The sequence below is a fragment of the Chenopodium album genome, chromosome 14, assembly GCF_948465745.1.
Source record: "Chenopodium album chromosome 14, dcCheAlbu1.1, whole genome shotgun sequence".
In the NCBI taxonomy this organism is placed as follows: Eukaryota; Viridiplantae; Streptophyta; class Magnoliopsida; order Caryophyllales; family Amaranthaceae; genus Chenopodium; species Chenopodium album.
In genome coordinates this window covers 8,700,037-8,715,158 of record NC_137847.1, presented here as the reverse complement: position 1 = coordinate 8,715,158, position 15,122 = coordinate 8,700,037, and the positions used below count along the sequence as shown (strand labels likewise).

At 31.1% G+C, this 15,122-nt stretch overlaps 1 pseudogene across 1 annotated transcript; it reads left to right on the top strand.

The window, feature by feature from the left end:
- The first annotated feature begins 3,611 nt into the window (after positions 1 to 3,611).
- LOC145577721 (RING-box protein 1a-like) lies at positions 3,612 to 11,938 on the top strand (annotated as a pseudogene). Its single transcript, XR_014098834.1, has 6 exons — positions 3,612 to 3,648; positions 6,064 to 6,144; positions 6,258 to 6,308; positions 6,434 to 6,493; positions 11,483 to 11,554; positions 11,650 to 11,938. The product of XR_014098834.1 is annotated as an RING-box protein 1a-like (transcript).
- The last annotated feature ends 3,184 nt before the right edge of the window (positions 11,939 to 15,122 follow it).

The following is a 15,122-nucleotide window of genomic DNA, read 5'->3' as shown; positions in this document are numbered from 1 at the left end:
ATTGCTAAAAGAATTCATAGCTTAAAAGGACCAAGAGATATAAAGATTGTTGGACTATTTTCATACCCCCATATGCAAGGATTAGGGGGAGATAGTGTTTATTCCATTGTTTTTATGTAATCCTTGCACATGAATAATTAAATATGTTGATGGTCAGTTTGGTACATACACTATCCTAAATATCAATGTATGATATATTTCTTAATAGAGGTGGCCACATGATAATCAATATTTAGAATGATACCATCCTGAAGATGGATATGAATAAATGTCATTACCTATATACTAGCTATAAATGTATGTATAAGTTGATATCCTAGAAGGACAAGATCAGTTGCTATTGAAACTAGCACACTTGAAGTGTGGTAATCCTAAGGGTTACAACGATAAGAATCCTTGGAAGAGGAAAGGAGCAATAATTGACAATGATAAATTTGAGAAAATGACACATTTTGATGGAGCTCCTGAATAAATCATTTCTAGTACATTAAAATGTGTTACGATTATGTAAAGTACTCCAGAAGAGTATAAAATGTTGTCCAACAAGATTAGCATGTATCAATATTACAATTAATGCTCTACTAGAGTATGAGTATTAGTTTATCATCTTGCCAGTTGTAGAAAGAAACACATTGGTGTACTTAGATCACATTATACTCATGACCATGCATAATGTATCTTTAATAAGGTGATCACCAATATTATAAAACTGACCATAATTTAAATACTTACTAAAGGAAAAGTGATTGGATGTGATAATTAAAAAATGAGGCCATCCGGGGTTTAATAAATTCCCGTTATAGAAACCTGAAGTTTCATTTGATAATGTGCTGACGCTCTCTCAATGTTAGGTATATGAAATGAATTGAATGGCAAGACATAACATTGAGATTGAGGTATATTTGGATTGTGATTTTAAATAGTTTGTGTTAAAAAAAAAAAAAGGTTCAAGAGATAACATACTGGTTTTCTGAATAATTGCTGACCAGAAGTTCACTAGAATAATTTATATATTGACAAATATTAGGTGATTGGAAGCTTACCGCGTACAAGTTATATGTGGAAATTTTAAATAACTAGTATCATACTGTCAATGTTTTTAGTGATCCCGAAGATCACCACCTAGTGTAATTACAAGAAAGTTTATATTTGTATTACAATTCTCTTGATTGGGGCTATTGTATGTCAGCACATAAGAAATAGAATAAGAACATAGACAAGTGCACAATTTATTACCCCCTATTAATATTGATCTCTAGAAGAGAACAAAATTCATTATTCTCCAAAAGAGATATAAATTTGTTGAATATATATGATTATCCTACGAGATGAAATTTGTTGCACATGACATTATATTCTAAGTTGGTGAAGAATTACCCCAATATTTGAAATATTTTACCAAGTTAGGGGGGAAGAATTGAAGTAAGTTGGCAAAATTATAAAATAATAATTAGTTGATCCCTATAATAATGATATATACTTTGTAAAGTTACATGCCAACTTTTATGTCAAGATAGGTTGCACATCTATTATTTGATTTGTACACCATTATGACCCATTCAAACGCAAAAGATATATATTGTGGTCATAGGAGAATGTGCATACATTGAGATAGATCTTGTCTATTTTCGTTAAATCACTACACCTGAAGTGTAGATTGCAAGATCGGTTCCAATATATGTGATATATGGCAAGATAGTGCAGTTGATATTAATACCATAATGTATGAAATATCGTAGATAGAAGTGGTATATATAGATATCTGAGAATTATAATAGATGGCCTATGATATGAAAAACAAATGTTTTAATGGTACCAATTGGAGATGCATTCAGATATCATAGTAGATTAGCATGCAAACTTGTATCTTATTGAATTTCATAATACCGGTATACTATGAAACCGATAAATAATATGCATATGCATTTTAGAATGGACTAGTGAATAAGGGATCTGAAATATATATGTCCATTTTAATGTCGACATAATGATAATAATTAAAAGTTTATCATGGACTAGAAGTCCAATGAAATATGGATTTTTAAATCCACACTGTACAGTGCCTTGCATTAATTTGAGTCTTATATCCATGTGCATGCGTGAGTCATATGTTAATGGATTGCTTATTGCATGTTTAGGAAATTGTTAGATGCATTACTCATTGTATATTTTGTTTAATATCTTATTATGATTCCTATATCTCATATTACATGCACTAGCTAGTTTCTCTATATTAATTGTGGTATGTGTGAATGTATTCCAATGTATAGTAAGGCGTATATAACTATATATAACATTGATGAGAACTTACAAAGAAATATTTATATTCCAATGGGCTTACACCAGTGATGAAATTATTATTGATGACGTCGATTTAATAATAGCTTGTTATGATTCATGTAAAAAGAGTTCCTGAAGAACTTATATACGACGTATTTAAATACCTAGCCCAACATATTTAATATCTTGAATATTGCAATTATTATCAAACTCATGAAAAGTCAATGTGACTACATCATCGATATCTCAACCTGAAGTTTGAGTATATGAGATTCAACAAGTCTTTGTATTCATTGGTAAACTCTCATATAAAACATGAAATGTCTAATTAAAGAATAAAGTTGAGATACCATTGAGTGAGAATAATATTCTTATGGTTCGAAAGAGCCGTGAGCAAAATATGTAATTAGTTTAATTTCTTAATTCATATGATACTGGAAAATGAAATATATATGATGATATCAAGTGTTGCCATGAAATTATGTTTGGATAATGTGATCAATTATTGATCATCATTTTGTAGTATATATGACCTCTAGAAGAAGGCATACATCTAATAGTTATGATAATTCGAAACAAAACTATTGAATGAAATAGTGGTAAACACTTGTATTATTTCCACAAGTATGAAGAAATGAAGACGCCTCAATAAGTCCATATGAAGATTTGAAGATTCAAATTCAATTTGAAAGGATCAATCATCAAGAAATGGTATTCTGCTACATGGAAGAAGTTACCCAACCATATCGCGCCGGATTTATTGCACTGGAAAATTTCACGTTAATACGTTATGTATTCACCAGGGGGAGAAAAATACGCGCTGCACTCTTTTTTCCTTGACCATGGTTTTGTCCCACATTGGGTTTTCCTGGTAAGGTTTTTAATGAGGCAGCATTGCAAGCGTATTAAGAAGAATGATGTACTCTTTTTCCTTTACTATGTTTTTGTCCCATAGGGTTTTTCGTAGTAAGGTTTTAACGAGGCACAATCTTCGATAATAGACATTCAAGGGGGAGTGTTATGAAATATTGTGTGGATGCCCATTTTACCCCTTGTATCATTCCAGAATATTTTAGATAGATCTAGAGTTTATATTCTTATCTAAGCAAACCCTAATTATATTGTATATATATATACCCATCAATGGAATAGAAATATACTGATTAATTTTCTCCCTAATTTCTCTCTCGTTCTCTCTATTTCACAACAGATCTCTTTTTATTTCTTTCTCGATTTTAATTCATTTTTTTTTCAAATTCTTATTTTCTCTCTCCTCTATTCTTTGATTTTTTTCCATTAATTTTTTCCATTGATTTTCTGCATTTAACGTGATGGAAATTGTCGATATTCTTGAAGAGATCAATCCAGGTAAGTTATTATGAATTCATTGTGATCAATATTAATTAATTTTTTGATTTTGCAATGAATTTGTGGATGAAATTATTGTTTACTATCAATTGAATTTGTTGCAACTAATCTGATCGATTTCAATCGTAATCCATTATGATCGATTAATTGATATTTTTTATTGTTGTCATTAATTAGATCGATTAATTTAGTAAAAAAAATTGGACATTGCAAATTTTGAACATTTAGTAAAAAAAATCTGAACAATTGCAAATTTTGAGCATTTAGTAAAAAAATCCGAACTGAACATCAAAAATTTTGAACATTTAGTAAAAATATCTGAACAATCACAATGTACCACGTCTATACTTTTGAACATTTAGTTAAAAAAAAAAACTGAACGATTGCAAATTTTGAACATTTAGTAAAAAAAAAATCTGAACTGAACATCGAAAATTTTGAACATTTAGTAAAAATATCTGAACAATCGCAATGTACCACGCCTATCTTTTGAACATTTAGTAAAAAAAAATATAAACTATTGCAAATTTTGAACATTTAGTAAAAAAATCCGAACTGAACATTAAATTTTTTGAACATTTAGTAAAAGTATCTGAACAATCGCAATGTACCACGCCTATACTTTTGAACATTTAGTAAAAAAATCTAAACGATAATTTTAAACATTTAGTAAAAAAAAATCTGAACTGAACATCAAAAATTTTGAACATTTAGTAAAAGTATCTGAACAATCGCATTGTACCACACCTATACTTTTGAACATTTAATAAAAAAATCTAAACGATTGCAAATTTTGAACAATTAGTAAAAAAAAAAAATTCGAACTGAACATCGAAAGTTTTGAACCTAAAAAATTGCAATGTACCACGCCTATACTTTTGTACATTTGGTAAAAAAAAATCTGAACGATTGCAAATTTTGAACATTTAGTAAAAAATCCGAACTGAACATCGAAAATTTTGAACGTTTATTAAAAATATATGAACAATCGCAATATATCATGCCTTTACTTTTGAACATTTAGTAAAAAAATCTGAACAATTTTAAATTTTAATTTGAACTTTTAGTAAAAAAATCTGAACACCGCAAATTTTGAACATTTAGTAAAAATATCCGAACAATCGCAATGTACCACTGCACGCCTTGAAATCGATCGGATTAGCTTCAACAATTCATCTTCATCTCTACTTGTGCTAAAAAATGTGAAAAATGTTTTTAAATTATATACAAATTGCAAAAATTTAACTAATGAAGAAATTTAATTAACGGTTAATTGCAAATTCAAAGAAATTTAAAGAAATTTTAGGTTCAGAAGTTTTATTTACCTTTGATCTGCATGTGTTTCTTGCTTTTTTTCCATGGCGATTCTCGAATTTGCAGAGGAGGGAGAAGTTTTTCAGCAATTGTAAGAGTAAATGTTCATAATTGAATCTTCTGTCAGTTTTGTTAGAGTGGAAAGAAAGAAAATCGAGAGTTTGGGCCGCGTAAAATGAGTTTTGTATTGTATTTGGGCTGATGGTCTATCTATTTTAGATGGACCAGGGTCTACAATAGACCTATTGCACAAACTCTCTCAAGTGGGCTGGATAAGCACTCTTATAAGCCCAAATAGACACTATAATTCTTTTGGGCTCTCCTAAAAAATTACAAAGTACATGTATAAATTTATAATCCACGTCATTTTGGGCTAAACACATACACTAAAACCCATTATAAATAATTAAAACTTTTTTTATTTTTATGGGTAATGATATAGGTAGCCCTAAGGGCTATATATAAGTATTAAATACACTCTTGGAAATTGTATTAAATTAGGAATTCATGACAAAAACACGCGTAAATCGATCAGTGTAATTAGTGTTTATATTTTTATGATTTCTTAACTTTTTAGATTTTTGAGTGAAAATTTAATGCTTATATATAGCCCTAAGGGCTATGTATAGCATTTTCCTATTTTTATTGACAATCAATCATCAATCAATAACTATATACTAAAAGACATAACAGACGTGTCATTTCCTAATGTGTCCTTAGTTTTTTTTTTTTTTTTTTTTTTTTTTAAATAAAACTTTATTAAAGAAACAAATCTTATACAAAAATAATTCCCTAATCTTATACCGTACAATATAATTACTATAAAAAAAAAATGGCATATCTTTAACACAAATATTTACAAAGCTAAAAGAATTCTTAACATAATTTTAATCATTTTGTATATTATTTTATATCTAACATAACTTTCGTAATCTTTTATTTTGATTAAAATTTGTCAACTATATTATTAATTTTTTTTTTCTTTTTGTTAAAACTAATTATAATAATAGTTTAATAATAATGGTTATTAAAAATTACCGGGCATCGGACCTAAACAAATTAAAACCCATTATACAACATACACGTCCTTTTGGGTTCGAGCACGTCCCGGTCCTTCTTCTTCCAAGAAACCGAAACGTTTCGAGATCAAGAAATGAAATGCCGTTTCTCTCTGGGCTTGGGGTAATTCTAAACCCCTCTTTTTACTCCCAATTCTTATAAACCCTAACCCTAATGTTCTGTTTTTATTGGAATATTTGTGCTGTTTTTGTTGATTTTGGGGCTTTATTTTGCAGATATTGTGGTTGATAATTGCGCAATTTGCAGGAATCACATCATGGATCTTTGTGAGTTTTTAAGCTTTTTTTTGGTTTTGGTTTTGATTTTTTTTTTTTTTTTTTTTTTTTTTTTTTTTTTTTTTTTTGTTTCTGGAAAATTAATTTGGGTTTTTTTTGATGTTGTGTTCGAATAGGTATTGAATGCCAAGCTAACCAGGCGAGTGCTACCAGTGAAGAGTGTACTGTTGCTTGGGGTATTATTTTTCTCTTCAACTCTAATGAATTCCTCCCGATTATTGATGTTTAATATTTGTGATATTATATGCTCTATCTTTGTGCTGGAATTGAGTTAATATAGAGTTCATTAATATAGTTTTAGAAAGATTGTGATTTCGGAATTTGAGTTCGTGGCTAGATATGTGAACGATTGACATTTTCGATTGAGCTTCCTTCGTGGATGCGGGTGTATGATTATTCTGTTTACATTGCACTATTTTGAAAAAGTGTGTTATCGGATGGGAGGTGTTTGCAGGAGAAGCATTGCTGTTAAGAATGGACGGTGTATGATGTTGAGAATTGTTTAGGGAGTTGATTGCTGCTGTTTTAGAAGCCTAGATAGCATTGTGAAGTTAGAGCCTTTCAGAAAGGGTTGTACAGTTGTTTTGATGTACTCTTTATCAAGTTTCAGTGAGGATGATCGATTGATCGTGGTTGAGAGTTTGTTAGTTTATCATAGTATTATTTTTAGAAAATTTTTGATGAGAAAAAAGTAGATGAATGAATATATCTTGGGAATTGCAACTCTGCTCAAGGGCTGTGGGATTTGCATGTCAATATTAGTGCTGAATGGAGCTATTTGGGATAAATGAGGGTAATAGTTGACTTGTGTTTGATGTTGCAAATTTGATTGTGATAACTGTTCTTGTTGGAAAATGTTGTTTTTGGTTAATGTTCTAACAAGGTAATTTGGTGCTCTAAATGCAGTTGGCTGAATTTGGGTGAAAAAGGCAATAAATTGTCGCAAGGGTTTCCTGATTTAGTTTATCCCCTTAAGTATGTGATCATACGATCTACTCCCTCCGTTTTTAAATATTTATTCCACTTTCCTTTTTCGACCGTTTTTAAATACTTGCTCCATTTCCTTATTTGGAAAGTTTTACAATATTTAATTAATTTCTTACCTAGTGGACCCACCATTAATCATATTTTATTAATTTTATGTTCTCTCTCCTCCAATTCTCTCCACTACTTTTGCTTTTTACAATTTTTTATTATTCCACCTATCCCACTACTTCCATATTTTATTACTTTTTCCAATTTCTCCTAAAACTCCGCGCATGGAGAAATGGAGCAAGTATTTAAAAACAGAGGGAGTAGTTTCTAAAATTGGAATTGGTTACTTTGGTTAATAGGAGGCTATGGTGGTGGCATGGTAGATTTGATTTCCTAAGATATTTGTTGATCTTGCTGTTAAAGAGTTATATGATTTGGAACTTGATTTTTTTATTTTTATTTTTTTTAATAATGAACATTTCTATAACGTTAAGGGTTATGATGTGGAAGGTTGTGGATAAATGTCTTAAAAGGCATGAGAGTATGAGACACATTAAGGAAATAGGGGACTTAGAGCCTAGTTGCATGAGGTGATTTAGTCATTTAGGTCAGAGGCAAAGGCATATACTTACCTCCATTTTTTTTGGTTGACATGTATTCCTTTTTAGGAAGTTTATTTTTAGTTGATGCGTTTCTTTGTTGGGTTAGTTTTATACCTTGCATTTAGTAGTGTACCCCACTTGATTTATCATTCTCTCTCCTCTCCTTAATATGCATGCCTAAATTGAACGCGTCATTTAAATAGAAACGAAAGAAGTATATTGTTTAATTGATTCATTTACAAATGTCACTGATTGTATGTGCAATGATATATGTATCATAGATAAAGGACTGGGAAGTTAATGACTTTTTCGAGGATTGAAAGGTATATTAGCCTATATGCATTACTGTGGGCCTATCTATAGCAGTGTTGCTTATAGTTTTGTGGTGAATAGAGTTTTAGCTATGTGCATTTAGGCATCCATAGAACATTAGTTGTTGTGATTGATATTGTATTGTTATCGTACAGAATTGTACGAATGGGTTTTCAAAGGTCTGCTTTGAGTGTCAACTGACTAGGATGCCTCTAGCCCTCTACTGTGCCCTATTAAACTTGCCTTGCCAAGGGCCTCGAAGTTGATCATACTTTTTGCCTTTTTGTGTAGAGCATAAAGTGCTGTTTTTCATGCACATATTTGGTTACCTTGTGTTGGCTATTGTGATAGTGAAGAAATCTTTTCCTTACTAAGAGATTAGACAGGTGGAAAATTAGTCATTATTGTGCACAATTATCTCAATATTCCTTTGCAGATATGATTTCCGAATATGTTTGACCATCTCCTCAAAGTGTTATTTAGTGGAGCAAGGGGATGGTTTTTAAATAATTAACTGGTTTTTGGTTGATTTGGATGTCTAGGAATGATGCAGTTCCTCGGTTTCATTGGAGTTGGTTCTTTTTTTTAGTTGAGAACTATGTTAGTGTTTGAGATAATTCGTGAGTTGAAGAGTCGATATGGATGGATTGTACAGGCTTTACTAATGATGCATTTAATAGAGTTTGATTTGTACTGCTAAGAAGAAATAGGGTACAGTACATAACTACATACTACATAGAGTTAATGTTGTAGTTATGACTAGTTTTGTAGATTTTAATTTATAGAGTTGGAATGCCTGGGTTTGGTATTGATAAAGCTACCGCGTACCTCTTTTACTTTTGGGTGGGTGTGGGTGTGGGTGCGGGGTTAAATCGTGCATGTCTGGAAATTTTATACTTGGTTGAAGCAGTAGCATGCTGCAATATGAACTTCTGAACAATTTAATTTTTTCTTTTCTTAAAAGTTTGCTACGTAGATGTTTTGACTTATCTTGTCAGATCACTTTGGCTCTTACGGTCTTACCTCTTGCAAGAAATATGAACTTTTTTGTATTGAAGTAGTTGCTTTACTATATTGTGTTGAGGGTTGAATGGTTTTCAAAGATGCTCATAAGCTATCTGTTGAAGCTGGGAAAAAAGATGGTTTCTTATCATGTGGTAAAAATTAGAGGATCGGGCGTACTATTTTGGCAGCTACTTCATAATGAAGCCGTGATTTCTCTGCACTCTGTAGCCACGTAGTGTGGTATCTGAATGTGTAAGCCCGTAGTTGTAGCTTTTGCATGGAGTATTAACAGGCTATTCTCTTTATGATTCTTAAGCACCTTGAGAGTACCATGATATCCTCATGATTTTAATTCACCTTAAGTATCATAATCTAACCCTTTTTTTATTTTTAGGGAGGTATTATATACAGGTAAAAATTGCCTAAATGCAGTACAACTTAATTTTGTATAAAACTTGTTATTCCAATCTTACCCTTTATAATTTAAACCCTTTCATAGCATAAAACCCCACCACTCAACTTTCTAATGTATCCAACAATTCATCTTGCTCGATATATATAATGTCTTGCAAATTGTATGGATTTTCTTCGGGATTTTCGCAGACCATAGACCATAGTGAAAACTTCCGAGGCTCGACTCCCATAGACTGATTTCATTATTCTATAAGAAATTCATAGTTTAATACTATTGGCAAACCATTCTAAAACCTTCAATAGGATTCCATAAAATATTTCCAGTAATCCAGTATGTGTATATAGCATTATAGCCTATAGATATAGGTACCTCTGTATAGGACTATAGGTTAGGATTTACTCCATACTTGCTAGAATTTCCGAGGCTTTACTAAAACTACCCTCTAGGATTTCGTGCTTCATAGTGGCTACCAGATAAGAATTCCGGGGCTTTAAAGTACCTACCGGCTAGGATTTTCGGGGCATTGAAGAACCTACCGGCTAAAATTTTCAGGGCCCCAAATTACGTGATATATGCTGGCATGCTGCTTAATTGTTGCCTCTTTTCAATTTTGATTCTTGTTGCTTTTTTTTTTTTAAATATAAAAACTACTCCATGGATTATAATTGTTATTTTTTTACTTTATGGAAAGTAGAAGATGTAGTAGGAACGAGAATTGAGAAATTTGGAAAATGGTGACCTCAAAAAAAAAAAAAAAGGATGAATAATATGCTTATAGAGTTAATTGTGATGGTTTATAACAAGGGTAGTATAGTAATTCATCATATAAAAGTGTCATTTATTTATCTTGCATTAGGTAATTTTGTACTGCATTTAGTACTTGTGTTTTTATTTACTTTTTTTATTTGTCCTCTGCATTTCTATTCTTTTTATGTACTTTTGGATTTTGGGTGTTTTGTTTTTCATTTGTTTTCACATTGTAAATTTGTTATTTGTATCGACATATGATTGTCCATATTCAAACAATATTGTCTTTTCATTATTTGTTTCTCTTGCCAATCCTAAAGTGCAGGGAAAGAATACATGAAAAAAGTGAGTACACAAATTTCGAAACTCAAATTTCATAGGTAAAATATCTATTTTTGTGGAGAACTTTGTTCGATGTAGTTTTTTGTATAGTTAGAAGGAGAACTTTCATATCTTTCAAGATCCACCGTATATTATGGATTGAAAAGCGGTGAAAAATTTATAGAAGACTGACTCTTGAACAACTCCTCACTGTGTGTTTTTATTCCAGCATGATAGCTTGTTTAAATTGAGACTTGAGACAGTTTAGAGTATGGAGCAAAGTGCTTGTTGGGTTGAGTACATAATTACATAGATTGCTATGGCTCTAAAGAGTTTGAACCACAGCATATATCAGCATCTTTGATCCTCATAAATTGTTCATGCATGAATGGCTGCAGTTTGGTGCAAATACACACTTGGTCATACATGAGTGTAGTTTTTGGTCCATGAAGTGAACATTAATAGTCTGAACAACTTGCTTCTCAGTGTTTGAATTGCTGTCTGAAATCTGTCCCGCAGATATTAGTTTTTTTGTTAGATGACTTGATGCTTTAGGTAGCAGTTTGATTAAGTTATAATGACACTCTGGCTACATTCTGTTTTGTTAGATTTTATATGAACTTTGGTTTCTGTGATGTCTATGGGTGTTTTTTCCCTGGTTAATTGTTTTATCCTGGTTGATAGTTTGTCATTTTATTCAGATGTATCCCGACATCTGTAACTTCTATTCAGTTATGGGCTTATGGCCTATCAATTCTCACTTGGCTTAATTTGGAATTATTTTGCAGGAGTATGCAATCATGCATTTCATTTCCACTGCATCAGCCGATGGCTTAAAACCCGTCAAGTTTGTCCTTTAGGTTTGTCTTCCTATCCTTTCTGCAATACATTACACCGTATTGTCTATTATTGCTATAATTTCTTTAGGTCTTGTCTATTATTTGATTTACCACAGACAACAGCAAGTGGGAGTTCCAGAAGTATGGCCATTAGCGTTGTTACCTTGCTGATTAATGTCACGAAAATCAGAGGGTGTGTGCAGATGTATGGATTGCCTAACTCTTGATTGTTTTGCTGCTAATCTACTGCTTTCTACATGATGGATCCATTGATTTTTGTCGTATAACATCAAGAATCAATTTACCTGTTTATGCATTGGCCAAAATTGCTAGTACTGCTTTCAGAGAAAGCTCTATCTTGTCCAGTATTGCACATTTTTCGTCAAATATTTCCTCCTTAATGTTAAATATTATTTGTGGAAACTCTTATGACAATTATATCAAAATTTGATCAAAACTTTGAGCTCAACTTTACAGTAGGAGCTGTTTCATAGTATTGGTACATACCAGTTTATTTTATGCATCAAATTATCAATACAATTTTCAAATTGTACAGCGTCAATGTAACTTAAAATAAACCATGTTTTAAAATAATTGTACTTTGTCAAATGATTTGTTTAATCAGAATGAATAATTTTTACGTACAGACTAGTACGGCTGTACGGTGTAGTAGTAATGAGAAAATTCATTGTACGTCAGTCAGACAATCAGTATTAAAAATGAATGTGGATTGTAGCCTTGTGCTTGTCCACTGCAGGGACCAGGAGACCTGCCGAAAGAAAAGGAATTATACAACTAATGGTTCTCTTCTCTTGAAGCTAATCTAGCTTAAAGCAAGGTAACAATGCGCATTAAGCGTCAGGATCCTTGAGAAACTTTATATACACTATGACAACAATTTTGTGAATGGGGGGAGGGGGTTTTGGGAGGATGAACTGCGACAAGAAAAAGGATGATTTCCGGTTCAGATGAGGGAGTTGGAAGTGGGATTGAGTTACAAGACGGGGAAGGGAAGGTTTGCTAGGTCAAAGAAAGAGATGGCTGGGCAAAGGTTGGGAGTCAGGGGTTCGGGGCTATGAGAAAGTCTGGGCCTTTGGGGTGGATTGACGAGTGTTAGGTAACCCAGCACTACAAGTGGTTAAGTTGTCCGCCTATAAAGGAATTTCTATGATTTTTTAAGTGATTTTAAGTATTTAACGGATTTTTTGTTTAGTATTAAAAAAAACCGAATGAGAATTGTAATGTGCAATTGTGCATAGATTTGAGTTTTGCATTAGGGATTATTATTATTTAGCCCTAAGGGAGATAGTTTAAATGGTTAGAGCTTCATTACTAGTTCTAGGAGATCGTGAGATCGATTCTAACCCCCACCCTTGTGGCTCTCTAAACACCAAAAATTATTTAGCCCTAAAGGCAAAGGTAGTATGGTGAGAAAGTGAGGGCGAGAAATGGTGCAATAATAAATCTTCTAACAATAACTTCTACGTGTCAAGTTACTCCGTATTAAGTGTGTCTAAAGCACTCAGGGGCGTATTTAGGATGGGTTCTAGTGGGTTCAGTGAACCCACTGATTTTTTTGAAAAAAAAAGAGTTGTTTTTTTGTTTTTTTTTTTTTTCATAAAAGAAACAAAAACGAAAGAATACATACAATTAATCTGCTCATCTACAACAGGAAAAGTAGCGTGGTTTGGTGGTGTGTTGATGTTCACTTTGGGCCCTTTAGACCCTTAGGTCAAGGGTTCAACTCTATGTATAATATTTTTTTTGCCTTTTTAATTTTTTTTCTCCCTTTTGCTTTAATAACTTCTATAAACTCTCAAGTCTCAATTATTTAGCCTTTTTAATACTATCTTTTTCGGATCTTTTACCAAAATGACTAATTTTATAAAAGTATTTACCAAAACGGCTAATTATAAAATTTAATTCGAAAACTAGTTATATTATTGTTGACTTAGAAGGATATTGTCTATTTCTTATTTTCCTTTGAACCGGCTACTTTTTTGGGGTTTTTTTTTTAATTTTGTTTTTTTTGCGCAAACAGTCGCTCATAATAAAATTTAATTTCATTATAAAAAAAATTAAAAAAAAAAAACCTAAATTTTTGTCTAGAATGTATCACAAAAAGGATTTTTTGAGAAGTATTGTTCTATCAAAACAATAACCACAAATTATACGATGATAAGGGATTTAACAATGAAGATATTGTTCATTTTTTCATGTCTGCTAATTGTATGCTTTTGCTAACATCGGCTAATTTTGAATATTGTTGAGTTTAATGTGCATAAAAGATCAAGCGTACATATATTATATGTGATATATAATGGCAGACAATGAATATGTTCGAAGAACTATTCTCAATTGCTTGATCTTTTAAGCCATTTTTGCTCCTCTAATGTGAATATGGATCATCTTAGCTTATCTCGGATATAGTGGCTAATGAGGTTCCAATGCTCCAATGAGATAATAAAAAATGTTGATGAGAATAATAATTTTGAAGTTCTTGAATCTGACTTTGAAATTGAATATGAAGAGCCCTCACATTCAGATTTTATTGATCCTGTTCACTTTGAATATGATAATAAATAATAATTATGAATTAGTTCTTCTCTAGATATTAGCCTTGATTATCAATTACACAAGGGTCAAGAGTTTGGTGACAAAGATAAATTTATTGATTATGTCACAAGATATGCTATATCTGTGAACTTGGTTCATGGCAAGCTGCCAAGTAGTCGTGAAAAGGCATGATTATCAATTACTGGCCTTCAAATTTTCCAACAAATAAAAAACCAAAAAAAATTAAAAATAAACCCAAACAAAAAAATTAAAATAAAAAATAATCTAAAAAAGTGAACCAAACCTGTTCAAAGAAAATAAGAAATAAATAGTTTTTTTTTCCAAATCAATAATTTAGCTAGTTTTGGAATTAAAATTTATAATTAGCCATTTTAGTAAATAATTTTTGTAAAATTAGCCATTTTGGTAAAAGATCCATCTTTTTCCCTCTTTTCTTTAACTACTCTAAACTCCCAATACTCAAACAAACTCGCCAAAAACTGAAAAAAAAAAAAAAAACCGAATTTTTTTTTTCCCTTTTACTTCAATTACTTCTTTAAACTTCAAATATCTATATAAAATCATATAAAGTCTCAAAATATCAACCCCTTTTTCCTATTTATTTTCTCTCTCCTAAGTTTCTTCTTCAAAGTACATGAAAACCTGAATGTTTTGTAGAACCCTTTTTTTGTTAATTGTATTATATATTTAGTAATATGTTATTTATTGTAATCTTGATTTGAATGTATTTATTAAAATTTAATTCATACTTCGTAGTTCCTACGTTTTTTTTAATTGTAACATTTGTACACTCTTTTGATCATTTTTTGTAATTCATATGTTGGAAAAAATATATATAGTCAAGTGGATTTGGTTAGATTCATCTCGAAAAATATTTATGACATCAACCCTTTCTAATTTTTTTACCAAAAATATAACTTAAGATGTTTTAGTTATAGAATATGTGAAATCACCAACGTTGCAATTAAAAAATCGAAAGACCTATATCTTAGAGAGTATTTTTTAATGATTT